Raw genomic sequence first — 23,941 nt, forward strand, 5'->3', positions numbered from 1 at the left:
ATGAAAACCTTGTACAGATTTGGAACACCCTTTAATAAAATTTGCGCCATCATTTTGCCTTTTTACGGAATAATGTCGGAATCATTATTTTAATCTCAATGGTAATCTAAATGAAAAGAGATTTATAATAAAATTGATATTTAATTTGTAGCAACAGGATGTGTGTGTATTTTTGTGTTGCTATCCTTTCTCAAAAAAAGAAAAAAGAAATGATGCCAGACCAAGAATATTTAAATTTTCGGTTATTTATTCTTTTTCAAAATCACTTTGTTGACCCTTTTTATCTTTTGATGTCATCTGAATGAACCTGCCTAGCAAAAAATAAGAAATAAGAAGACTCATGGGATATTATTTAAAATGATTAAAAACCATCTGAGACAATCTGTGACCTTGACATTGGCACGTTTCTTATACCTATACAAAGAACAGAAGATAAATGATAGTTAAATATCTAAACGTGGCTAGCATTAGAAATTAGGGAATGTAATTTGGTATACATTTTACTAACCTCTTAAGAAAGAATTTATTGCTCTTGGATGATATTGATTTAAAGTTTTATAACTTGGAAACAACTTTTAACTTAAAATTGAAATATAACCGTAAAGTTGAAGACTGATGTAAATTTTCAATAGCTTTAAGGTTGTATAGATTGAAGTTCATTGAACTGTCACGTGCTTCTTATGGATGCTGGGAAAGGTCTGGAAATTGATTTCGTATCTGTTCAAACATTTACTAAACAATTGTTGGAAAAGTCACATGTCTGAGGATGAGTCCATATTTCAAAATCTCATCAAAAAGGAATAAATTCGAATACAAGTGCATAAGCATCGATTATTCAAGTACTATAGAGGTTGATGAAAGAAGATATTAAATGGTTCAGTTTAACCTTAACCTATATCATTATATTTTTTTATATCGGAGTACTTTAAACTAATTGAAAGAAACACCATAAAATGTATTAAATGTATAAAAATGTATATATCCTCAAAAACGAAAAAAAACAACTCTTCCTAAAAATCGATCTGGTTTCGTACACTTTTCGTTCTCAGGCAACAAAGTATATGTATTTTCGTAGAATTCATCAAGTTGGTTGGTTTTACTGGATTGGTTGGTTGAAGAATAACAAAAGACCATCAAGTGCAATTTCAACTTAATACACTTGGTTCTTCGTGTTGCTACCTATAGAAGAAAAACCAAACCACCTCCATCAACACTCTTTCAAATGTCTGTTTTTTTTTTAACCATTTCTTTTTTTACTATTCCCAAAAAGGATTTCAAAAACACTGTTTTTTCCTTTCCACCTTACCCAATTTTACATCAACAAGAATCTTCTCTCTTCTGCCAAAAGATTCACTTTAAAAATGTATTACTCGCACTAAAAGGAATGTGCGCTTGACCTATAGCCATTAACTTTTGGTTGAAGAAAATGAAAAAAAAAACGCGGTTCTTTGCCTTCTGGAAATACACATTGGTTCACTTTTTTAGTGTAGTTTTTGTAAATTCAGATGATGATGATGATGTTGATAAGAGTATGCTTTATATCTGTAATTAAAAAAACTGCTGTAAATATTAAAAAATAAAGAACTTTCTTAATGAAAAAGTTTTAAATTTAAATTACAATTCTAAGGACTAAAATCATTTTTCTTCAATTTTAAGGTTAGTAGTTATCCTCCCGGGCGCCATTTAAACGCAAAAACAGTTTGATGTTATTTATCTTCGTCGGGGCAGAAATTTGACTAATTTATCCAACACTTTAAAAACATTAAACATTTTTTATTTTGGAAATAGGACTTACAATGTTCTATGTTCAAAATTGAGAGTAATTCTTGTCATGAAAAGCGCTTTATCAAAATATACGTTCGGATTTGGCATAGAATTGTAGGTCCCTTCCATCCCTGGCAACATTACTCAAACACAGGAATGGTTGAGAGTTATAAGGCCCTGGTTCTTCATGGACTGTTCATTTATTTTTTATTTTTTATGATTTTAATGTAACCTATTTGTCTTGGAAAAGTTGCACGGATACATATGTTATGATGATAACAGATAACCTTCTAATGGATGATTCGATTTTTAACTGGAGATATCTACTGATCTTCTGGTGAACGGAAACTCTCATCATCCAGCTCTCGTTATATCTGTTCAAAACTTTGAAAGAATAGGCCCTGTCTTTAAAGTTGTTCAAATATTATTACTATGGTTTAAAATAAAATATTCGATTGATTTTTATTTCTGGTCCTCTAATATCAACTTATAGGAAATTCCTTGCTTCTAGTTGAAATACCGAAGTACAAAAATTGAAAAACTACAGAAACAAGTTATAGTTTTAATACAAACATATTCAACTTGATTCCGATTTTAGTAGTTATTGTGAGGTTAAAACTATTTACAGCAGACAATCAAGTCTTAAATTTTTTTTTTAAATAGCGAACGAAAAACTACTCCGTATCCGACCGTTATTAAGCATAATAATTGATCAGACCACGATCGTATATCGTAACATAACATATCGTAACATAATTATTTTCAGATTTTTTTAAAAGTGCTTACATTTGATTATTCCAATTGTAAAGGCTTTGTGAACTGTGATAACCCAAGCTGTAATAATATTGATGAAAATTATGAAATGTTTGGTCATTTGAAGAACTTGTACTGGTTCTTCTTTGTCGATGCTACTTGGATTTTTTAAAACTATTTACTTGATCTTCGTCAACCTCATCAATTGAAAAATTCTTCATGATTCTTTTGAAAAAATGGATGAAATTGAAAATTATAGACCAATACCTAAACTATCGAATATTCCGAAGCCTTTTGAAGTAATGATTTTAAAAAATGTAGTTTTTGTATTGGCAAAATCAATTATTTATTTGTTTAAGTCTTCTAAATCTTTTTAAAAAGTCTATAGTTCTAAAAGTTTGTTGTTAAATGTAGTTAACATTATCAGTAAAAATTAGGTTTGAATCCAAAATGATGCCTAAGGTTAAGAAGTTAGAGTTTTTCCAACTTCGTAGAATTTAAAATTTATTCAGAGTCAAGTACATTTTGTTCGCGTGTAAAACTCGTTGTTTTTATCTTGTCAATTTTCAACATTAAACTATTTGTATTGCAACTTTCCCATAGACGAAGTAGATCATCTTATAAATAATTAAGGAGTTGAGTGTTCATTTTCACGTCATCAAAGAGCGATGGTCACTTATAAACAGAACAAAGAAAAAAAAACGTTCCAATGTGACTACCTTGAGGCACACCAACACAACACAACAACACAACACAACAACACTATAATGTCTTTCATTTAGGTAAGATTTGCTTTTATTTACTTAAACATTTTTGCGGCTAAGTTTTTCAAATGTGTTGCTAAAATATTTAAATACTCATTCAACTTGTTGTTTTTTTGCGAAAACATCAATACAAAATGGAAATAGAGGAACTGACCGAAAGAGCATCACTAACAAAAGCTTTAAACAGTTTTGAGATAACAGAAAATTTAGTTTTAGGATGATAGTTACAGATAAGATGCCGATTTGACCCTTTTTAGTGAATTGGTTTGAGAAACCTATATTTGAATAAAACCGGAAAAATTGAACAAAATAAACAATGGGTATGAAAGATGTTTCACACACTTTTTAAGCAGGAATGAAAGCATTCCTTCTGGACCGGGATGATTGTTTTTTTTTTCAAGTTTTAGAATTTTTTCAAGGACTTGTATTACAGATAAAGAGATCCCTAGATTAATGTGTGCTAAGTGGGGAAATTGATCAGTGTTTGTAATAAGCATCGATCTATGACTAGTTTGAAAAAAGGATTCTAGGCACTTTTAAGAACTTCATCAAACATATTATACAAAACTTTTGGATTGTGACTTGTCCCTAATCAATATGGTTTCTCAAAGTGCCTATCTACTATTCTTTTTATATGGTTTTGCGGAATTCTGTATAAATTCTTTCAAAAATATAATTAATAAATGCATTTTATTCTAGAAGATTTCAACAACATATTCGATAAGCTTGCAAAAAAAATTGTTTTTAACTTTGGACTTCTTCAGGGTAGTCATTTTGGTGCAGTTATATTTAATGATTTATATATGATTTTTCATTATTTTTGAAGCTTTCAAACTTTCATGTTGATGATGTTAATATTTTACAACCATTTTTAATTATCCTATTTGTAAAAAGTTCCAAATTGGTCTGAATGCTTTCAAATATTTGTGTGCACGATATTATTTATTGTTTAATATCAATAAGGATAAAATTATAAATTTTGAAAGAAATATGTCTATAAAATATAAGGGTGGTATCTATTTTTGGTGTCTTGTTTGCTAAAAAAAACTCGCATTTAATCAACATATGCATATTAATGTGACTTGTATTAAGGACAATTCAATGTTAGGCTGGATTAAAAGGGAATCTCATCAATTTTTTAACTGCTTACGTTATTGAATAATTGATTCACTGATTTGCTAGACTAATTTTTAAGCATATATGGTTGTTTCTATCATAGTTGGCATAATAAGAATTGAAAAATTCAAAAAAGATCCTTAAAATATGCCCTAGAAAGGTCTAGACTGACCTAACTCATAAAATCTTCCTTCGAATAGTAGCCATCTCCAACTCATAGATCTACCCTGGCTGGAAAGTAGACTTTCTCATTTATTTCATTTTATCATTTTTAATTAAAAGTAATATCGATGCTATGAACCTTTTGTCTGGCGTTAAATTTAGTGTTTGAAAGCGTAATCCAAGAGGGTTGTCTAAAACAATCTATATTGTGCACTATCATATTAACTACGAAAACAATTCACTTAGAAATATAACATGTTGAATTTTTATGAAGTTTATAATAATTTTTTATTTAATTTTTCTAATCTAACAAATACTTCTCTTTTTTAATTTATAAACATGTAAGATTAAACTACATAAGTAGAATAATATAAAAATGTGTCCTGTATACAATAAAGTCTTGAGGATGAGTAAATCAAACTTTATCATGTAAACAAGTTTTATTAGGTAATGTAATTTTTGTAATGAACCTAATAAACCATTAAGAGTCTTCATTTAGACATTTTTAAGGGCCGTTTTTTAAAATTGTAAAACATAGTTATTTATCAAAAAAAACGACAATTTAATTCACTTGATGATAACATTTTCTTTTCTCCTTTAAGAAGATCCTATAAAGCTATCTGATGTTTCATTTCAAATTCCTTTTCTTTACTTTTCTTCATCGTCCTCATAGACGACTCTGGCTGGCAAGCCTTAAATGAATAAATCACTTTTTAATCGGTTTATTCAGTACACAAACGACTAAATATATGATGCCAAACAATAAACTCATATACAAAATAAAAATAATAATAATAATTGTATAGCACCATCATATCGTTCAAATGTTGTCGCCTACACTTGCTTCCACACTGTGTGCCATAACTGGCGGGCAAAAGTGTCCTTAAATGCTTTATTACTATTCCGTTTATTTTATTTTTGTTTTGTTTGTATTTTTATTATTTAACTCACCCTCGTTCTCGATCTCTCTCTCTCTCTTAAGTTAAGTCAACCTCCTCTTTTTTTCCTTCCATTCAAATGATTAAAACACAAAAGTTGGAAAAAGCTGAGAAAAAAAAGGAAAAGTAGGAAAAATAAAAATATCTAACAAAACAATCCTGTGCGAGAACGTTTGTACTCATTTTTGCTGACTACTTCCCTTGGGTCATCTTATGACCAAACAGTCCATAGCCTTAACCTATAAAACACCCATCACAATCATCATAGGAATGTATATTGTGTGTGTATATACGTTCGGTCGTATAGTTCGTCCTGACGGACGTACCATACAGTACAGCCTGTCCTGTGTGCCTGGCCTAGCGCCTAGGCTAGGCCATCAGAGGGCTCCCTTTTCTCTCAATAAAAATAAAATAAAAAAAATACCTAGAATATTTTATTATTTACAGCTCTCTCTTTCCTTGGTGTGGCTATTGTCTATTGGTGTGGGTGGTAGGATTTTTATTTTTCTATTTAATTTTGTTTTTATTTCTTGGCAACAATGGCTATTGAAATGAATGCCACCCATAGTCGTAGACAACCCTCGCAGTGATAACCAACCTGACGGACGGCCGCCTAGTTTACTGCTATGGCTATGTATACACCACCCACTCCCACGACCCACATCACTGCAGTCTAAATAGCCCCAAGGCGCTATGACTCCTCTGGTGGGCTGTACAGTGTATATTCTCTTTAAATTGGATATTGTGTTTCTCTGACACACAAGAGAGGGTTGGTGCCATCATCCCACCCTCGTTGACTGTTTTTAGCCCAAAGGAAGGAAGGAGCAGCAGTATAGTGATGGTGTAATAATGTCCATAGCCCCATGGGCTCACTTTTTACACCCTTCGTTTGCCACCATCCTCGTTTCAGTTATCAGATTTTTTTATGTTTAAGGCTGTGGTGCGTTTCATTATTGTATTTATTTAAATTGACAAGAAGCTTGGTATTGTTAACGGTGATGGGTTCGTTCAACCACGTGCAGGTATTTCAGTATTTCATAATTGCCACAATTGTCCTATGATCTCCGATAGTTAAACAAATTTACATAGTATTAACTTTGTAGGTATACCTATGATAAAGGTGTTTTAACGACCCTGCCAAAAGTTTGGCTATTTAAATATGGAGCTTTTATTTAGAGTGAGTCGAAAAAAGCCTAGTTTTTAGGTGAATGGATTACTTAAAGAGTATAAATCAAAATTTAAGAGTTATTTAAAGTTTCTCCCAAACCACGAACTGTCCTCCAAAGAAAAAGTTTAAATACTTATGAAGTGACAAAGCAGGGATTTTAGCTCTGGAAGTGTGCATAATTTGTCAAGTCTTTAAAATTGGTGTACTCTTGAAAATTTGCAGAATGAGATACAATATTTTTTAGCCTTACTTACAAAATTAAGTGCTATTTTGTCCGTTGTTTGTAATGTGATTTTTTTAAGGATCTCCACAAATTTCAAAGAAACTTTTATAATTTCGAAAACAATTAACATCACTTTCAAATGCAATGAAGTTCAAATCGATTGATTTTCACAATCAAATTGGACCTTGTTTTCGGTTTGGGTACTTTGACACATACGAGTATTTTGAAAGTTTTTTTTTGAACTATGGTTGTTTTTTTTTTAATTTTAACGACCATCAACTATTTTTATTTCAGCAATATTTACTCCAAGACATACTTCAAGATGGTCAAACAGCCAAACATTTTGTTGTCACGAAAACCGTTGTTCTCATTTCTTAAAAATCTTTTCAACTAAAATTTTAGTATTCAAAAATCGTTTGTTCTGATTTTGATCAAATTTTACATGCCTCGAAAATAATTTAAATTTTTTAAAATAAATAAAAGACTTGACTGTTTTTTTGATTATCTGATACTTCATATTTTTTAAACAAATACTAAGCTTACTTCAAGAGACATAATTTAAAATCCGTTTTAAGATTTAAGGTTTTTTACAAAAATTATTTAATTTGAGATAAACTCATATTACGAATTTTAAGAATAAAAGCTTTCGCAGTTATAAGAAACACTGAAATAGTTTGATTTCAAAATCTATTTTTGTTAACGAGATTTTTTAGTTGTTATCCAATTTTCACCAATTTTAATAACATTTTTAAAAAGTTTTTATTTCTGATACAACCAAATAGAAATTCGATAAATGAAATTAATTTGAAGTCAACATCTTCTATTCTTTACGTGATATCGAGAACGGAACATAATTTTTACCAAATGTTTGTTATGTTGTTTGTAGATTTTATTTTTTTATGAAAAAATGGACAGTTGGATTTTTACCATAAATTAACTGAATGTCGAAAACAATATTTTATGTGAGATAAAATAAATTAAAAACCAATATTTTTTAATTTTTAAAAAGACTTTTGAGTCAAAATTCAATTTTTACGAATTTTTAGAAATGCTTTAGCTTTAGGTTTTTATTTTTTGTTAAAAAATTTTCAATTTGATTTTTAAAAAAATTGTACCGAATGTTCAAAACAATATAACTAATAACATAAAATTAGATTAAAGCCAAAATCTTAAAGTTTTGAAAAGTTATTTCAGTCAAAAATCAATTTTTACAAACTTTTTTTAAGTTTTTTTTTTTATAAAAAATTGTTCATTCGATTATTCTCAAAATTTTACCAGATATATAAAAATGTTATGTTTCGTGGCACAAAATTATTTTGGAGATAAAATCAGGTTTTATTCGTAAAATTTTCGAGGTGACAATTCTGTTTTATTTTTTGATTTATAAAAAACGGTAATTGGATTTTTTTAAATAAACATCTTTGGTATCACGATACAATATATAATATAAAATTTAATTTTATTTCGACCCTAGGGACCTTGATAAGTCGAGAAATGTCAAAATTATCAATTTGACAAATAACTTCCTATGGGATTTTAAAAATATATAAATGATTTCTTTCAATTTTCACTCAAAAATCTTTTTCTGATTAATTTGTTTCTTATTATTTTTTTAATGTAGGTATTTTTGGATTGAGTCAAAATTTGAAAACTAATTTTAGAAATTAGTTAAAAAATATTTGAATTTTTCAAAAACCCACAAAATTAGAAAAAAACATGTTTTTTTTTAATTATGCGCGTACTCTATAAGTGTGATCTATGTGCTTATAATGTTTAGACACGATGCGAGCAATTATGAAAGGAGGATAGGATTTGAATGGGGAATCAAATGAGTGTGTCATATTGAGCCTGGTAAAGTATTCAGCATTAGTGTAGTGTGGCCGAAGAAACAATCTCTGTATTTTACAGTGCGTATGAATGTGAGCATTCATTTCTATGAACGGGTATTTAGGTGAGGTAAGAAAAGGAATGCAACTTTGTATTGAACTAGAGCATTGCTTAATAAAATGTTTATAAGAGAATAGAAGCAAATATCTCAGCAACAAAACGATCGCGTAACGAGGGTAACGCTTTTTACGACACGGTATATAGTATTGGGTTTTCGAAACAGTAAATTCTACCTACACTATTTTGATTGGATAGTATTTTCAAGATCAAAATTTAATGAACTTATCATACGTTGCCGTTGATATAGTCCACATATGAGGGATGATGTAAATTTAAAAACTATTATGAAAAAGTTGAGGGTTGTGTCATCATCGAAATAATAAAGTGGTTATGAAGTTATAGAGAAAAGATCATTTATAAAAATTAGGAGTTATGAGAGAAAAAACAGAGCCCTGGGGCACTATACCAAATATTTTTTGAATTTTGCAATTGAAATCATCCAATACAACTTGTATTGAACTGTTAAAAAGGTGGTGTTTAAATCAACGCGCTTGATGCCAAACTCTATCAAATTTCCTTGAAATATCAAGTGCACCAACTTTACTTTCTACCAAACGATCTAAACATTTGTTCTAGTGTTCAGTGAGTCAAACCATGAGATCAGCAGTGGAACTATTGCTACGAATGCCATACTGCGGGTCAATAAGAAGCTTTTGTTTTTCCAAAAAATTCTTAAGATGCTATCTGAAGGAGGTGAAGGATTAGCCTTTTTTCTAGAAACAGGATAGACAAATTCTGAAAAAAAATTCATACAAAGATGGAAAAGCTTACACAGATTTTTTACATAAAAAAGTTGTTTGTCTCAATTATTTTTCATTGTTGATTTACTTTCATAAAAATATAATAATCTGTCCTCTTAAAGAATTTCTAAATGTGATGTAATGACTTGAAAACTTAAACGAATAGCCTTCTTTTGAATTACAATTTCGAAACCTTATACAGTAAAATGGAAATTCATTGAAAATACTTCAAGAGTAAAATCAATCATAAAAGATACAATTCTTCTATGAAAAAGTATTTCTTGACTTAAAAATTTGCCATAATTTTTATAAAAAATCCAACAAATTCTTGTCTATGAAGATGTCTATCAGTTGGATTTTATGAGTAATTAGAAATTTCTCCCAACTTAAAACGAAAGAACTTTTATAAATTTTTGAAGGAATTCTACAATACAAAAATGTTCTCTTCTACTTTAATAAAATAAAATCTGAGTATAGTCTTTAAAATTACGAAATATGAATGGATTTTAAAACTATAAACCTTTATTTTCATGCTTTTGTTAAAACTCTCATTCAAAATGTTATTAAAAATATTATATTCCCTTGTCTCGCATAAACTCCAACATAACTATTAACAAGGTACCCACTCGCTTTTGTTTATATTTTCATTTTAATTCATTTAAAAGTAACTTAAATGTTCTCCCCTTTTCCTTCATGTGAACATATCTCCTGCAAGATTCATACATAAATTCCCATTGTCATCCTTTTCCTCATCATATGCATCACTATATCTACTTAAATTCTATTCGTTCCTCCCATTCCTATGCAAAGTAACTCGTCAGTCGTCATCGTATTTCATTTTCAACTTTCATACTGGTAAACGCACCGTCTGCTTCGTGGTCGTTGTTCCTCTTTTCCCATAAACAAACACACAACAAAACTAAATGTGATGAAATCCCTTATCCTTTTTTTAACATACCTACACATAAACAAAAAAAACAAATGAAATGTTACCCTGAAAACCATCTAATTACCCTGCAGGAATCCTTTTCACGTACATACCTTAAAAAAGAAAAAAAGATAATAATAATAATATGTACGAGTACAATATTGAGGTAGAAAAAAAACACCCACTATTGTCATGTATAAGTATGGAAAATTTTAGGTAGACCGAAAGACAATTTGAAATATCCTTAATGTCAGAGAGAGTTACAATGGAGAGAAAAGTATATTACATACCAACAACAATTGCTCTGTCTTCAACGCAAAACAAAACAAAGTAAAAAAAAATGTGAGACTCTTCTTCTTTTTCTTCTGTTTTATGTCCTTATAACAATGATATCATAATGCGGTTCTATGCGGGAGGGCATGCTCCTTTTCCTTAGACAACCTTTTTCTCTATATTCATACACCTATAGGTAGATATAGAGAAAAAGTTATCTCTTTTTTATTCTTCCTTACCGCCAAACTACCATCTTCAACCCAAACCCTTCTTCAAGGAACCTCCGATTATGAAGCAAGTGAAAACAAAGCTTTTTGAATAGAAGCAAAACTCTTCCTTGATTCCACAGGATAAAACAAGATGAATGAATAATAGAAAATACAAAAATAGAAGAAAGAAGACCGACCTAGAAGAAAAAAATAAAAGAAAACACAAGAAAACCGTAGGACGACGACGACTAGGAAAAGAAATGTAAGAAATTTTCCTTTCAATAAAGTCTGGGGCATACAACGTCCTGCGAATGAAATGGAAAAATTTGTCTGTTAATGTTTTTGTATTTTCCAAAGAAAGTAAAGAAATATAAGAAAGCAAATAAAATGCTCACATATCTCAACACCACCATCGCGCATCGCTCTAGCCAAGTGATTTTCTTCTTAATAACAAATGAAAAAGAAATCAAAATCTAAGGCGAGCGCAAATATACAGAAGAAGAAGGATTTTTGGTGAAAACAAGGAGAAGAAGAAAAATCATATCAACAAGCGGAAGCAATAATGTTCCAACAGAGTTGCCAAAAGTTTATTTGTCACTTCAAGAAGTCTCATTTTCTGCACACAATTTGTATCGAATCCTTTTGAGAATACACAGAAAAAAAGATGTTAATAAATTACAATGATGAAAATAAAATTACTTTGTTACACAAAATCAAATACATTTCATAGAAAAATAAAGAACACATCATGAAACTAAACCAGAGTACCAGAAACAATTAATTCCAAGTTTAATATAATCTACAAATCTAAAACCCATACTTTTAAATGACTTGCAAACATAGCAGGAGCTGTAACTGTTCTAAAAGAAAATGGAAGCTTGTTGAATAACCGAAAATATGATATAGAATACAAATTTCGAAACGCAGTTGTAAGGAATGTGGGTACGGTAAATATGTTCGAAGAGTGTCCACTTAAAGTATAATTTGAAATTAAACGGAAATTAAGATTACCAGATTTCATAATAAAGGATATAGGCACTTAAAAAAAATACAAATGACGAACTGGAAGAATTTACATGTCACAAAAAAGAAGAAAACTCGGATATCTACTTGGTTTACCGCAAATTTTTCTAAAAACATATTTTTGCAAAACTAACAAAGGCTGAATTTTGTTAAAGTAGATACCAACCCAACAAACAATTCCATATTGTAGCTTAGACTGCAAAATGCCATAGTGGTTTTTAAAAGCTCAGTTGAAATTAAATTTTGCAAAAAGTAAAAGTGCCTCATTGTGCAGTTGTGCACCTAAAGTACTTTCCCAAGTTATCCGTGTAAATTAAGAATTTCTTTTAGGATCAATAACAAGGTCTAGGTATTTAAAATCATTCACTTTTTCTATTAAAAACAATTGGACGCACAGTTTTGGTTAGTATAAGTTAGATAAGTCTTGGTCCCGGTTAAAAAGTTACAGTTAGGAAGCTTGATTTTCTGACATTCTGGGACATGGTTCTGAAAATCAACATTAGATTCGTTTTCGAACTAATAACCAAATTTTGTACCGAAAACCATATTCTCAATAACACAAGGTCAGAATTTATATCTGAGACTAAATCCAATCGACTATTAGTGCCATAAGAAAAACCAACATCATCCACAAACGCAGTTGGTTTACCTCCGAAATCAAGAGCAAACAGAGAGTTTATGTACACTAGGAATAAAACAGATCCTTGGGGTACACTTAGTTTGAGAAACATAGATTCGCTTCTGATCTCATCCAACTTAACTCTCTGAAACCTATTTTCAAGATAAGATCCAAACCACTTTAACATAAAATAACGGAATATAGCTTTTTCTTATTTTCGCAGTAAATTCATCAAGGGTTAAAAACCTTCATGTTTTTTAACTTTTCGAATTTTAAAATGTTTAAGAAAATCTAGTACCATGATAATTTACTATAGACTACCAGTCTGAGTTTTTTTGCACGATTAATTCCCGAACTTTGTCACCTTCTTTTGGCAAGCAGACCATTTAAGGTGTATGTTTTAAGAAAACTGTTAATACTGATATCCAAGGTATTATTTTCAAAAAAAAAATGTTTAAAAAGCCATGAACGTAAAATTTACGGAAACAAAATATTTCGAATATGTTACAATTCCGGGAAACACTTGGCTACTTACAGTTACTAAAAAGTTTGTGCGTTATACATTTTAAAGTTAATCTAATAGTAGTTTAGCACAACTAACCTTTTTCTAAAGCTAAATTTATGACTTAAGGTTGTTTTAGGTAACTTATTAATTAAACAATTCTTCTTTTAAAATCAAAAACATAATTAAAAAAGTTGAACTGTTGTTAAAAATATTGTGGCATAATAGGACTTTATTGAAATTTAATTTTTCCATTTAAAAATTTATTAATTTTGTCACTTTGGAACGAATGATTTTTAAAATCAAATTTTTCAAAACAAAACAACAAAGTTTGGGCTATTGAAAATAAAATCAATTTAATATTAAATAAAAACTCAGATGTTTAAAAGGATTTGTTGGATATTATTCGTTAATATTATTTTTACTTTTTTTCTTCTGATTCAATTGTTTTGAATGTAGCAATTTTAATCTGTCTGATTTATCAAATTAAACATTTTGACATTCCTGTACGTTTCAAGGTCCCTAAAACACCGAATATTTCACAAAATAGTTACGCCAGCAACTTTAATTAAATTTTAAATAATAAGTGTAAAGAGACGTGATAACAATAGGGTATTATTTCGAAGATAAAAACTTAAGGGGGTATTCTGGTCTAGAGGCATGAATTTTAGGTAATTTTTGAAGTTCTGTAGAAAAAAGCAAGCAATAATTTTAGCATCTATTTTTTTATACGTTATTTATTCACATTAGAAACATGCAAAAAAAAAATAAAAAAGTAAAAAAAAAATAAAAATTCCGTTAGTTATCAGCTGATGGAGTGGTGCATCTTAAAAATTTGGTGCGTGACCATACCCACGATTTTAACTCTCCTAGAAATCTGAAATCAAAAACTAAAAAAGATTATTAATCTACAATAATGTCGCAATGTCTGGAACTACGGAAAAGTTACAAACATTTTTTTTTACAAAATGGCGGCTGTCTAAAGAAAAATACAAAAAAATTACCATTTTTTTGAACATTCTTCGATTTGTTAAAAATAGTAAAAATTTAAATATGGGGATGGCCGTAGTTCCGGACGTAGACAAGTCACTAAAGAAGACTCTCTTAAAATTTCAAGTAAATCGGTTCGGCAGAACCTGAGAAATCGTGGGTATCAGATTCAAAAAGACAGTTCTGAGAAAAACGCGTTTAAAGTACTCCATTATGTCTTTTGTTCTATTAGTTGCAGCCCAACCGATTTGGGTGGCTGCTCAGCAAAATTCTTATTTCTCCGAAAATAATTTGAATTTGGGAAAATCCTCTCGTAGACATATTCTTAAATAGTTAAACTATGAAAATATGAAAAGAAAAAAAAATCGATTTTTTTTAATTTCTAGACCAGAATACCCCCTTAATCAACAATTTTCTTATAAATAAAAAAACTGAACAAAATATTAATCACCTGAGATATTTTACGAACAAAAATGATTTTTTCAAAAATTTAAAGAGACAGTTTCCTTACAAAAAATAAACATCTTAAAAAATCACTAATCAGTATCGACTCGAATATTTAAACAAGAGAAGTAGACATTGACCTTGAACTAATTGCATCTTATAAGAAATATTGTTTTTAACATGTAGTAACATTTTTAGAAAATGCAACTTTCAGTTTTTATATAAAAAATAAGGATCTTCAAAAACACTTCAAAAAATTGATAAAAACTCAAGTTAGATTTGAATATCTCGAGAATATTTAAAGGAAATGACTCAAAATCCAATCGGTATTTCTGTTATAGGAAATAACACTTTCAAAAACTACTACAAAAATCGATAATAATAAGTTTTCGACTAAGCATCTCGGGAACAAAAACAATTATTGAAATAAAACTTATTTTATGATCGCAAAAATATTTTGTTTCAACTTTTATTAATTTTTTAGACACATCCAATTTGATATTTTATTCATTTTTGTTTTTAAAATTATATTTTAGCCTGAGCTAATATCGTCTTCGTTTGGTATGTGAATTGTTACAGGTTTGAAAAAAAAAGTTATGGGTACACGGCTGGGTTGTACAAACTTATTTATGTATCCAAAGACTCTTTATACAAATATTTCCTATATTTAACGATTCAAAAATGTTACTTTAAAAAACTTTTGTTTTCAAAAATTTAAATGCCATTTAATTTTTTGAAAAATCCTTAATTTTTCAAAATTTTTAATTGAAAATCGTTAAGGAAGTGTTTTTTTTTCTTAAATTAACTTTGTATGTATACATTTTTAAATTTGAGTTTAAAAATATTTTAAGTACGCAGTTATTAAGAGCATGTTAATACACGTTTTACATATTTTTAAATTCGTAAAAAAATGATGACCCATATTCAAGATAATGAATTTCAACAAAAATAAATGTTTAATATTTTTCTGAAAAGCAATACTAACAGTAACAATTACATTTCTGATCATTAAATATTATAGCAACAGAATTGTATTAATTCTTGAAAAAACTTAAAAACAAAATAACAATTCAATGCCAAATTATGAAAACAATTTTCAAAGAAAGTTTAAAAAACATCTATTGGTTCGTTTTTGACAAAATTAGAATTTTCAAATTTAACCAACAAACTACTACTACTTTTATTTGGAGTCTTCGAAAAAAGATGTAAAAACGCCTAAGCTTATTGGCTTTAAATCTTAAATTCCAAATTTGAAGTCAACCATACAAAGACATACAGAGGAACAGGATTGAGGACACACTTTTATCAACTCCTTTTTACCATATTTGATTGAAATTTTGAGTCCGAAAGTAAGTAAAAAGTTGTGGGTGCAAAATACACACTGTAACTCATGTCATTCTAAACACAAAAGATTTTAGCACTTTTTTCGTCTAACTTTTTCTTGCAGCAATGTGTTTTAAATTTGTATTGTTCAATACGGTTATTTATTTTTTAGTTCAAACGTTGAATAATATTGTAATCAAAAAATAAGTTTTAGATTAAGGAAATTTTAAAAAAATATTTCGTTTTTGATTTTATTTAATAACTCTCGAAATTATTAAAAAACTTGCAGAGTTTTTGAGTTCCATGTGAAATATATCGTTTGATTTTTTTATAATTCGCACAACCCTAATTGTAGTAATTTCAAAATTATTAAAAATTACTACAATTTCCTTGTAGTTTAGAGCTCTCCACCAAAGTTCATATTTGTCATATTCTCATTTTTAAATAATTTAGTTTGACATCTTTAATTAAAAGGTGGTTTTTCTGCAAATTAAATATTTATTATTTAACTGTTTCGGAATGTTTGTAGATGTGGATAATTATATTTACACAGCTTTTTGCCAAATCCAAAATTTGCTTCTTTTCTATTAAAAGCTTCAAAAATTCGTAACGGCTTGAATTGCTTTAAATTGATTTCGTCTTTTTTTCTCTTCAAAAGAAAACGATAATGGCTAAGCCACGTCACCGTTACTTAAACTTACAGAACAAAATGTAAGGACTTACAAATAATTATTTCAAATTAAAAAAAAAATCACTGTGGCGCATACTTACGAGTACTATGTTTTAAATTTTATTACAAATATTTTCTGTTATTAAGATTTTGAAAAAATATATTCTTGATACTGTTTCGTATTTATTACAAAGCGTTTATTTATTGATAAATATTAAATGGCAACACTTCTTTTCATAAAGAAAACAAGAAACAAGAATGAATGATAGCAGGACCAAAATTGGTTTAAGAACAAATGTTTTTGAAATTGAATGAGATCCCTTTACTTTATTTTATTTTGTATTTTCCATCTTTTTGGGAACGTAATTCTTTTAGTGGATTTGAAATCATTTTGATAAAATAAAGAAATTGAAAATATACATATCAAGGTTGCTTCCTTACTTAATTTTATTTTTCTTGCTCGATTCCGGTTTTCTTTTTAAAAATACGAATTTAAAAAATAAAACGACAAACAAAATAAGAATTTTTATCTTGGGTTTTTGAGAATTCGCGTTTTATTTTTGGTTGGGAAAAAATTGTTTCAGGCATTCTGAAATATTCTGAAATATTAAATGCAAAAGAAAATGAAATGAAATGAAATTTGAGAATCATATTTTGTCGTGTCAAGACAACATGCTGATGCTGAATTTAAGATTTAATTGAGGGTAAGAAATTTTGATGGATTAGTTTTTATAATATGACAAATAATTGGATTTTATAATTTTTTTTTCATATTTTGTTGTCATCTAGGTAATTTTTCTTATTCTTCTTCTTTTTGTTAGACAACTGTATGAATAAATAAAAAGGACAACATAAGGATGAAAATTTATATGATTTTTTTGTGTTGGTGTTGATGGAAATCCAATTTAAGAAACGTTTAAATAATAAATTATAATTTTACGCTTCTTATATTAAATTGATGCAAAGTACATTTTTGACAAAAGTATTTAATGCGACAAAAAAGGTTTTTAAGAAAGAAAATAATGAAAAATAGATTAATTGTAGCCTTCTTAATGTTAATCAACAATTCTAACAATTTTTTAAATAAACTTTTTCCAAAGCAGTCTTAATCTTTAAATATGATCAAAAAACTCTTAAATTTTCTAAAAACACTGAGAGTGTTAGAAAAAAAGTAAACAAAGTTGTGAATTTTAAAATGAGAGTAAAACTGAGTTGGATAAAGTATTCCACATTCCTGATGTTCGTCTGAAAGAAAAATATCTTATCTACAAATTTAAAAGTGATAGAATTGTTTGGTAAAGCCTTCTACATTCCTGATGTGCGGTTAAAAAAACTTTACCTTAGTGAACTGATAGAATTTCCTGAAGTTTGTGAGTTAGTGCAACATTTTTTGAAGTTATATTTAAAAAAAAAAACAACCGTCCTTAAAACTTTCTGTCCGCTAATTAATCTGGGCTTAAAACTTTCCCAGATTTATATAAAATTAGATCACCTTTTGAACTCAAACATTCTTTATAAAATTTAACTAAAAACTTTTCTAATTTTATTACAGGAACCTGAAAAAAAACAAAGCGGAAGCCTCACTACTCTCAGCCATTAACATCACCATATCAACTTCAGTTCATAGACAAAGAGGGAAAGAGAGAGGTCAGTGTATGCTTAATAATTATGAACTTAAATGCATATATACTTTCCACAAATCCCCCATTGGCCATTTAGATTATTTTATTATAATTATTATGACAAAAACGCCCCCCACGGAGAGACACATGACCGGAATAACAAAAAAATATGGCATAGAAAATGTCGTGCCTTATCGGTCAACTAAAAGTTATCCTTTAACCACGCGGCATCTAATGTCGTCCTGCACTATACTATAATATCCTAATATACCAGTGGTATATAGCATTCATCTTATCAGACGTAAACATCATCACGTTTTGCTCTAGGATTTGTATGAGCGCTGCATGTGACAGTGTGGAACGAGGGTGGGGGCGACAGCGGTGGGCGGGCGCATAGTCGCATCCTTTTGCATTCCTATGGCAGAGTCAAAACTATCTCTTGCCATCTATGGAATTTTTTTTTAGTTCTCGTTGTTGTAGGTTTGCTCCTTGCTATGTTGGTTAAACTGTGAGGAGGTTGTAGGACGACAAACATGCCATTGCGACCTGTACAAAGAAGCGTGCTTTGAAATTTAAGTTCCACCGTCGACAACGATGACGCGACGTCGCATCGGTCGGGGGTTATGGTTGGTTGTCGCTCATCGTTCCAGTTCCAGATTTAGTATTTGTACATTGGAGTTGGTGTAATTTAGGAATGTCCTCAGGAATGTCCTTTATATAGTTTTGATTCTATTTAAAGTTACCTCTATTTTGCGTTCAAGCCCATCGTCGTAATCGTTGTCGTCGTCGTCCTCGTCTGAGAGATGTGAATCACAGTTAGTTAATGTAGGTCATAGTTTTTTGTTTTTTTTACCCCTTCGCGCTTTGATATTCGTACATCCGTTTCGCCAACTAAAACAATAAATTCTAGGATCTCATGTTTTTTTTTAAATCTTTTTCATTCATTTTTCCTCCAACAACTGTGCGAGTCGAGTGAGTCAAGCGAGTCCTTTGAGGTTAGTCCTTTTGATGTATTCCTGTTCCGGTATGTGCATGCTCCATTAGTGCTCTAAATCAGTGCTCACATATGAAACGTGTTTTAGAAGTTTTTTGGTTGAATTTTAGTTATGAAGGCGGCGACGCGGTGGCTGTGGTGGTTTATCAAAGGAGAAAGGCAAATTTAAGGACGAAAGGATGTTTATAGCGACGACATGACAGTTGTGTCTGACATTGGACCGTTCATAAATTCTTTTGAGCGAACCAAAAATATTTCCATCAGACACAAAACAAATCTATTCAAGGACACACATAAAGGATACAGCATACGATGATGATTTAGAGTTAGATGATGTTGGTTTGTACATATGTATGTATAGGGAATGTAACTTATCTAGGAGTAGTTTTTACTACCGTCTGCATATTTGTGTGTGTGTGTGTGTTTTGAAGAATATTTTACGCAACATTAATTCTAGAGACCGTGTTGGAATATAAAATTTTATTTATACGTACTTTTACATCCATTTGAAAGTTGAAACAAGGACTAAAAAATATTAAAACCATTTATTATCTGTATGATGTTCTAACACAACATTTATACTATATGTCGAGTCGAGAGTGTACAGTGAGTAAATCAAGTTTTTTTTTCGGATTTTTTGTTTTAGTTTTTGTGAGTGGAATGCAACTCCAGGGATGGTAAAATGTGTAGAACCGGCATGGTTTTTACATTTTATCATTCCTGCTGATATGGCTACGACTAGAAAAAAGAAAAGGACAAACAATCTACACACATACTGAGTTGGTCTCATACAAAAAAAGGACTAAAACTTTGACGTTTATCATTTTTGTTTTATAAAACTATTTCGAGAGTGTGTCCTGCTGCTATGCTGGCACTGCTATTGCTGCCGGGCCGTTGATTTAGAGTTTTTGGTTTAGAAATCTTAATTAAGCTTTTGCTAGATGAATGTTTTTTATATACCATATATTTATAGGTACATATTGTTAGTTGTTAGTTGCGAATATAAATCAAAACATTAATGAAGTTTTTAGTTTTTACTAGAATTTTGTGTATTTCTATAAATGTGCAGACAAATACCTAAAGTTATTAAAAGAGAGTTTGAATGTTTGTTTTTGAAAATAGTTTTTGAATTTTAGAATGTACAACACATACACAAAAGCATGTATAAAAAGAAAATAAATTACAATAGTTGTAACAAATTTTATTTGAATGAATAAATCACTGACAAATCAAATGTATAGAAAAATGAATTTTTTGAATTACATAGTTCATCGGATTTTCAAAAAAAAAAAAAAAAACAATAATTGAATTAGAATTTTTCGGTTGAAACATACATAAGTCAAAGATCCGTAAAACTGATTTTAATTTTTCATTTGCAGAACACTGAATATTTTTGATTGATATTATGTGTATGGTGTTTAAGTCGGTTAGAACTTTTTGATTGAACTTAAAAAGATTGTCCCAAACTTAACGTTTATTTTTAATTTTACAGATATTAGTTCGAATCGAGGAGAAAAAAGATTATGTAGTGTACACCAATATTGCAAGTTTAACGAGAAGAGTGTAAATTATCATTAAATATTTTAGGGACTGCTACTACTGAGATTTTCTTTTTTTGGGATGATTACCAAACAAAAGTTTTAAGTTTACCAAAATTTATAAGAATGTACAATGAGGTCGATTTTATATTTCACCTATTAGTATGAAATTTAGTATAAGTACAAATCTCTATTAGGTCATTAACAGTATAAGGTTGGTTTGTGGTTTGGAAGGTTTGGCCAAATATTTTCCGATAGTTTATTGTAAGAAAAGTAAAGTAAGATCCTAGTTTAAAGACACCAAAGTTAGCCCAAGAAGCAGAAAAAAGCTTACATTAAAAGTGCGGCGCTGAGACAATACACCGGATCTTAAGGGATGCCGATTTTAATGGAAAGAGTTTCCGAAAAAAGCCCTTCATCGGCAAAAAAAAACAAAATAGAAAGAATCAAATTTGCTCGTGAGCATCTTAATATGGACGAAATTTTTTAGAACACCGTATATTTACTGATGAAAGTAAATTTAATTTTCATGGATCGGATGTTGCAGGCAGCCACATACGGAGCTCCAGCCAAAGAATTTGCCTGGAACAGTGAAAAACCGTGGAGGGCATGTTATGGTGTGGGGCTGTTTGTCTTCTACTGGGGTAGGAAACCTGTTTTTATCGAAGATAATATGTCCCAAAAAATGTATCTAAATATTTTAAAGCAAAACTTTCTGCAAAATAGTGAAAAACTAAACATCAAGGACAGTTTTCGACCCTATCAAGATAACGACCCTAAAAACAAGCCTGGAAATGTGCAAACTTGGTTAATCTGGAACTGTCCTCATGTCATGCAACCACGTGCCCAGTCGCCAGACCTAAATGCCATCGAAAATTTATGATCAAAGCTGGAACGCGAAATTCGATCCACTTTATTTGCATTCACGATGAAAGAAGTACCCGTGATGTGATGGTTAGTGCGTTGGACTGTCATGCCAGATGTCTAGGTTTTTTCACGAGTACTGCCTCTTGCGAGAAATTGACAAATCCTCCTAGATTAATTATTTTCATGAAAACTGCTCTTTCAAATAACCTCTTCGGAGTTATAATTTTTAAAACCGTTGTCTTGTAATATTTTTAAATTACTCAACGAGCCTTAAGAAAAAAGAAAAGATGTGAAGATTTTAGTGGACTTTCCATAAGAAGTTATTATACACGGTCCAAATTGTCGAAATCAAATTTTTAACATTTTTTGACTTTTCAAGGTCTCTAGAATTAAAATAAAATATTGTATGAGAGATGCTTGTGTTTACGTTCACACTTCCGAACGTACGAGAAGATTTGTTCGTCATTCAAGTCTCAAAAACCAGTTGTTCTAGACTTCTCTTAAATATTAAAAACTAGTTTAATTAAAAAAAAAAGAAAAACACTAAATCGATTTTTTTAAATCAAAAACTGAACAAAAATATTTCTCACGTCAAAAGTATATTAACTCCAAAATAATTCTATGCAACGAATACTGACGTTTTTGATGTTTCGTAAGATTTTGAACGGAAACCGTACTGATAGTTTTTTTTTTACAAAAAAATTAAAACCTAAACAAAAATGACTTAAAGTTCTTAAAAATTGATTTTTGACTCGAATATCTTTTTAAAAATTAAAGATATCGGCTTCATACTAACTTTATCTTATAAAAATGTAGTTTTCAGCATTAAAACCTTCAACAGTCATTGCTTTTCTTAAAATTAAAATCTACACAAAATTGGTAAAAAAATTATTTTTGTTCTTCTACGTCACATAGTCTTTGACTTCAAAGTTTTGTTGTTAACGGAATGTTCTCAAAAAAATCCAATTTGTTTTTGTTTTTATCAAAAATAAAAACGTTCAAAAACTGATAGAAGAAAAAAACAGATACTAAAGCCAAAATGTTCATATCATTATGACCAATGTTTTTCTCAACTTTCAGTTAAGTTTTTAGAAGAGTCCAATTGACAACATTTTTCACAAAAGACGAAAACCTACAATAACAAAAAAAACTTATTAAGAAAAGTTTTTCGATTTAAAGAAAATGATTTAAACTTAACCAAAATATTAATACTAAAATTTTGTTAAACCTGTAGAAAAATCGACAGATTAGAAGCTATCATTACGGCCACCCCTGTCCCTTTTTGAATTTTTAACTTCAATAATAATAAGCTATTGTAATCGCTGCGATTTTTCGAATTGATCACTTTGACATTTCTAGATGTTTCAAGGCCCCTAGAGTCGAAATAAAAGATTTTTAGAAAGATGTCTCTGCGTGCGTGTGTCCGTCCGTTCGTAAGTCCGTATGTTCGTGAGGTTTCTTTCGTCTTCCATTACTCAAGAACCAGAAGAGATATCGACTTAAAATAAATTTTGTTATTCAGATATGAAAATGTTAGTTAAAAATTACTTTAGGGACTTAAATTAAATTTTATATTATATATTGTAACGCGAAACTAAACAAGTATTTTTTGTAAACAGATCCAATTGTGGTTTTTTTATAGATCAACAAAATTGGAAAAAAATTATCACCTCAAAAATTTTACGAATAAAAAATGATTTTATCTCCAAACCAATTTTGTGCAACGAAAAATAATGTTTTTAACATCTAGTAAAATTTTGAGAAAAATAAAATTGACCATTTTTCTATAAAAAATAAAATCCTAAAAAAAGCATTACTTGAAATTGGTAAAAATTGAATTTAGACTCAAACATCTTTTCACAAAACTTGAGATTATGGCTTCAAACTTATTTTATCTCGTAAAATATTATTATTAACATTCTGTAAAATTTTCAGAAAAATCGAATTGACAGTTTTTATTACAAACAAAAATAAACACTTAAAAGAAAATTTAACAAAAGTTGGTAAAAATTTACTCAAATATCTTTTCAAAAATTAAAAACATTGTCATTGTCAACGTAGAAAATATCGTTTTCGATATTCAGTAGTTTTTTAAAAAAATGCAACAGTCCAACATAAAAAATAAAATCTACAAGAAATAGTACTCAAATTTGGTAAAAATTGATGTTCGGTTCTTGATATCTCTGAAATTAATTTGTAAAAATTGAAGAAATGCTACTTAAATCGTTACAAATTTGCTTTCGACTAAAAATCTATTTAACAAAACTAGATTTTCAAACTAAACTATTTCTTTGTATGAAAAATGTTGTTGGTAATTTTAAAATTTTGAAGAATAATTCAACTAACAAATTTTTTAACCCAACA

General features: G+C 29.3%; 1 protein-coding gene and 1 long non-coding RNA gene across 3 annotated transcripts in view; one reads left to right on the forward strand and one right to left on the reverse strand.

Moving 5' to 3' along the window:
* LOC129949433 (uncharacterized) overlaps positions 1 to 23,941 on the forward strand; it is a 146,659-nt gene that overhangs the window by 100,219 nt on the left and 22,499 nt on the right. Inside the window, exon 2 of one of the 2 annotated variants that reach the window (XM_056060889.1) lies at positions 18,109 to 18,203. The exons of the other annotated variant lie outside the window; for it this stretch is intronic. The gene's annotated coding sequence lies outside the window, so the exon portion shown is untranslated. The remainder of the gene's footprint in view (positions 1 to 18,108; positions 18,204 to 23,941) is intronic. 2 annotated transcript variants of the gene reach the window in all.
* LOC129949435 (uncharacterized) overlaps positions 1,312 to 23,941 on the reverse strand; it is a 72,093-nt gene continuing 49,463 nt past the window's right edge. The window contains exon 3 of the long non-coding RNA XR_008782038.1: positions 1,312 to 1,542. This is a non-coding gene — a long non-coding RNA (uncharacterized LOC129949435). The remainder of the gene's footprint in view (positions 1,543 to 23,941) is intronic.

Source organism: Eupeodes corollae, chromosome 3 (genome assembly GCF_945859685.1).
Source record: "Eupeodes corollae chromosome 3, idEupCoro1.1, whole genome shotgun sequence".
NCBI lineage: Eukaryota > Metazoa > Arthropoda > Insecta > Diptera > Syrphidae > Eupeodes > Eupeodes corollae.